The sequence below is a fragment of the Cebus imitator genome, unplaced genomic scaffold (genome assembly GCF_001604975.1).
Source record: "Cebus imitator isolate Cc_AM_T3 unplaced genomic scaffold, Cebus_imitator-1.0 Scaffold485, whole genome shotgun sequence".
NCBI lineage: Eukaryota > Metazoa > Chordata > Mammalia > Primates > Cebidae > Cebus > Cebus imitator.
Window position 1 is genome coordinate 35,162 of NW_016107800.1, and position 5,050 is coordinate 40,211.

Below are 5,050 nucleotides of genomic sequence, written 5' to 3' on the forward strand. Positions count from 1 at the left end.
AAAAAAAAAAAAAAAAAGATGGCATTTGAGCTGAATATTACTCAAAGGATGAGTATGATTTCTATACCTGGAAAAGGGGAGCAGAAAAGGGAAAAAAGAACAGGGTATTGCAATAAGATCACAGCAGAGACGCATGACATTGCTGAGTACTCCTGGGATGATGTGTACTCTTGGGTCATTTCACAAAGAGATGCAGTGCCAGATCAGGCTGGAAATGGCCAGCTGTGACCAGAACCCCACCTATGAACCGGGACTTGACTTTAGGGAGGCAGAAGTAAGGGAATCCAACCTGGGTGTTTAAACGTGAGAATCACAGCAGCTGAGGGAGAGAGACAAGACTTTAGAGGCAGAGAGGCTGATGAGAAGATGGGATGACATGAATGGGGTACCAGGCAGAAGTGGAAAGAGGGCACAAGAGAGGAGACAAGTATGGTGTGAAGCCAGGCTTTGCAGGGCTAACATACCAGGGGCTCCCCACATTCAGGGATTCTACATTTTAACCCGCGATTTGAAGAAATCCCTCACTCAGGGGATCCTGATGTACCAAAGGAGAAATGGGTTCATGTTCCCTATGGCTTCAGGTGTAGCCGGTTACCACCAGCAACTTAAAATCACCCTCAAAGGCAGACCTAATTCCTGACAACTGAAATTTTCTAAAGTATCCCATCTACAATAAGCAGTTATCATAATCCTCTATCATTTATCAAATGTCTCTGTATATGTAAGAACTAGGATTTTTTTAAAAAAAACTTTTAAGATAAAGATAGAACACACTCTCTGCTTAGAGAGAGAACATATGCGCAAGAGGTAAGGCACTTTAACTCCTCTTCTGAAACAAGGCAGGGAACAAACAGTTGGATGAAAAGAACAGACAATGCTACCAGCGCTCAGAGGAGGAAGTGACCCTCCTGCCTCAGCCTCCCATGTAGTTGGACAACAGGCATGTGCCACCCCACCCACCTATTTTTAATTGTTTTGTAGATGGAGAGTCTCACTTTGCTGCCTAGGCTGGTCTCAAACTCATGGACTCAAGCAATTCTCCTGCCTTGTCCTCCCAAAGTACTGGGATTGCAGGTGTGAGTCACAGCGCCCAGCCCGCCCACCTCTCAAATGACCCCAAATGCAGCCTATGACAGAGGGCAGCCCAGATAACTGCCTTGGTTTACCCTTCCCCTGGAGGTTGGTAAGAGAAATATCTCTACTAAAAAGGAAAAAAAGACCAGGAGCAGTGGCTTATGCCTGTAATCCCAAAGCTTTGGGAGCCAAGGCAGGAGGTTTAGCTGAGGTCAGGAGTTCAAGACCAGTCTGGTCCACATGATAGTGAGACTCTTTCTCTACAAAAAATAAGGAAATAAAAATTAGCTGGGCATGGTGATGCACATCTGCTAACCTAGCTGCTACTTAGGAGGCTAAGGCAGGAGGACTGCTTGAGCCCAGGAAGTCAAAGTTACAGTGAGTTATGATCATGCCACTACACTCCAGCTTGGGCAACAGAGCAAGACCCCATCTCTAAAATTAATTAATTAATTTAAAAACAAGAAAGAAAGATTGGCTCATTTCCCTCTAACCTCCACAGAACTACAAGCAGAGTTATAGGGTGAACAATGGAATTACAAAATGTAAGGGGCATAGGCCGGTCAGAATTGCCCAGCGTTGCACCTGCAACTAACCCTACAACTTGCTAATTCTAATTCACTGTTGCCAACTCCTTGCCTTAAGCTGCTGAAATTGTGCTTATTTTTAGAAGCCAATTATTAACTAAGTCAACGGTGCCTTTGTGAAGGTTTTCTATGGAAGAGACAAACGCTTTATGAAAGTAACTGCTCAAAAGCTTTTATTCCTGCACAAGAACCAACTCTGGATCCCCAGTTCTCTGGTTGCTGAGCTACCACCTGAGCAGCAATCTACTTCCACAAGGACAAAAGCATTGCTGTTCTAATCGGGGAGCACTGATTTCCCTGCTTGGGTTTCAAAATTCAGACAGGGCAGTGCACACAGAGCTTGTTTCTAGGAAAGATCAGCCCCTGGCTGAGTGCTCTAGAAGATGGGGCTCAACCAATGCTGATGATGCAAATTTACTTTATAACACATCCCCAGAGCCAGGTGTGGTGGCTCACGCCTGTAATCCCAGCACTCTGAGAGACTGAAACAGTTGGATTGCTTGAGCCCAAGAGTTCACGACCAGCACGCGCAACACGGTGAAACCCCATTTTTACTAAGAATACAAAAATCATCCTTCTTTGCGCAGTGGTGAAATTTAAAAAAAAAAAAAAAAAAAAATCAGCTGGCATGGTGCCATGTGCCTGTAGTCCCAGCTACCCGAGAGGCTGAGGTGGGAGGATCACGTGGGCCCAAGAGGCAGAGGGTGCAGTGAGCCAAGACTGTGCCACTGTACTCCAGCCTGGGCAACAGAGCAAGACCCTGTCTCAAAAAATTAACAAACAAAAAAAAAAACCCCACGCATCCCCCCAAAATTGACTGGCACAATGCATATGCGGTAAACCAAATATATCAAAATATAAGTTGTAGAATCTAGGTGGTAGGTTTATGGGTGTACCTTCCCTTCAAGTTTTCCCTTACGCTTACAAAAAAATTTTTTTTTTTTTTTTTTAAAGACAGAGTTTCACTCTTGCCACTCACGCTGGAGTGTAATGGCGTGATCTCAGCTCAGTGCAACCTCTGCCTCCTGGGTTCAAGCAATTCTCCTGACTCAGCCTCCCAAGTAGCTGGGATTATAAGTGTCCGCCACCATGACCATCTAATTTTTTAACCTTTAACCCACAGGATCTGACATGATCTCCCTGTAGATAGTGTCGGAATTGAACAGGAGTACACCCAGTAGTGTTTGCTAGTAGTAGAGTGTAGAGAAAATCTCTCCATACTTTGGGTCACAGAAGTCTTCACGCCACAACCTCCACCTTCCAGTTCAAGCAATTCTCCCGCCTCAGCCTCCCGAGTAGCTGGGATTACAGGCATGCACCACCACACCCGGCTAATTTTGTATTTTTAGTAGAAATGGGGTTTCTTCATGTTGGTCTCAAACTCCCGACCTCAGGTGATCCGTCCGCCTTAGCCTCCCAAAGTGCTATGATTACAGGTATGAGCCACTGTGCCCAGCCAGTTTGTAATTTTTAGTAGAAACAAGATTTTACCATGTTGGGCAGGCTGGACTCAAACTCTTGACCTCAGGTGATTTGCCCACCTCAGCTTCCCAAAGTGCTGGGATTACAGGCGTGAGCCGCCATGTCTGGCCAGTGAAAATTTTCATAATAAAGTGTTGGGAAAATAATATTCATGACACAGAACTCATCCAAAGACTATGACAAAGAGAGGACCAAAGACCTTCAGAAGCTTGGATACAGTTATCAAACGGAGGTCTCTCTACCTGACAACACCTTTGAAATGCTGAAGGTGAGGCAAAGCAGAAAGTCCAACATGCCCACAGCCTGCCCAATCTTAATAAACTTTAGAAGAACCCTTCTGGGGGCTGGGCATGGGGCTCCTGGCTGTAATCATAACACTTTGGGAGGCTGAGGTGGGTGGATTGCCTGAGCCCAGGAGACCAGCCTGGGCAACATGGGTTCATCTTCACAAATGCTCATTTTTAGTGCCTGTTATGTGCAAGGTGCCATGTGAGCTGCCAGGGTATAGAGACATCTGCCCTTCAGAGCTGTTCCCACACTGAATGGGTTTATTCTGGTACTTTCTCAAATGAAAGGTATCGGTATCGATGTGGCTTCTGAGCACCAGGCAAGCGTCATCTCATCCTGCTTCCTTCTGAACCATCAAAAATTCTTTCTTAACTCCAAATTCTGTACCCAGAATTCTTTAATAGGTGAACCAGGAGGCATGTGTCAGGTGAGTGTGATTGAATTCCAGAGCATTTGCTTCAGAGATTAGGATTAGGCCCCAAACATTGATAGGCAGTGGTCTCTCTCTTCATTCAGACCCTATTGGAACCTTCCTTTTTTAGCCTGTATGTCCTGCCATATGAATAGGACAATCTTTTTACTTTATTTTTGTTTGTTTGTTTGTTTGAGACAGAGTCTCGCACTGTCGCCCAGGCTGGAGTACAATGGTGTGATCTTGGCTCACTGCAACCTCCACCTCCTAGGTTCAAGCGATTCTCCTGCCTCAGCCTCTCGAGTAGCTGGGATTACAGGCAGCACCACCACGCCTGGCTAATTGTTTTATACCATTAGTAGAGATGGGGTTTCACCATGTTGGCCAAGCTGGTCTCCTGACCTCGTGGTCCGCCTGCCTCAGCTTCCCAAAGTGCTAGGATTATAGGCGTGAACCACCGTGCCTGGCCAATCTTTTTATTTTTCTTACATTGACCTCCTTTGAGATACTAGGAAGCTTCTTCATTTACATGACCTTTTTTGAGATGCTGGAGGCATCCTTATTCTGGAATTCTTTATTCACTCTGAACTTACAGATGTTGATCACATCCCTTGTGCCCTTGCCACGTCCTCCCCTTCCTTCAAGCCATCCTCCTCCTTCAGGAGAAGATGACACTGGAAATGACGAGGGTCGGTTTCCCATTCTCTTGGCCCATTTTCAGTGACTGCAGATCAGTTTTTTTCCCCCCATGGATTTGGCTCTCTGGAAATAGTGAGATGTTCCAAATCAGACGATATCTCTGAAGTTATCCTGGGGACGAGACTGGGGGAGAAAATCTTTCAAGGGCCAAACAGCGTCTGGTACCTATTAGGTGGTATGTGATGAATGACTGAATGAGGGTAGCCAGGATGGGGAAGACCTGGTCAGGCTGTGGGCGAAGTGGCTCACACCTGTAATCCCAGCACTTTGGGAGGCCAAGGCAGGCAGATGATGAGGTCAGGAATTCGAGACTAGCCTGCCCAATATGGTGAAACCCCATCTCTACTAAAAATACAAAAATTAGCTGGGCACAGTGACAGGCACCTATAGTCCCAGCTACTTGGAGGCTGAGACAGGAGAATCACTCGAACCCGGGAGGCAGAGGTTGCAGTGAGCCAAGATCGAGCCACTGTACTCCAGCCTGGGCGACAGCAAGACTCTGTCTCAA

General features: G+C 46.2%; 1 protein-coding gene across 1 annotated transcript in view; it reads right to left on the reverse strand.

The window, feature by feature from the left end:
- Positions 1–5,050, reverse strand: part of LOC108292245 (dual specificity mitogen-activated protein kinase kinase 1) — a 62,495-nt gene that overhangs the window by 2,187 nt on the left and 55,258 nt on the right. The gene's annotated exons all lie outside the window — the stretch shown is intronic.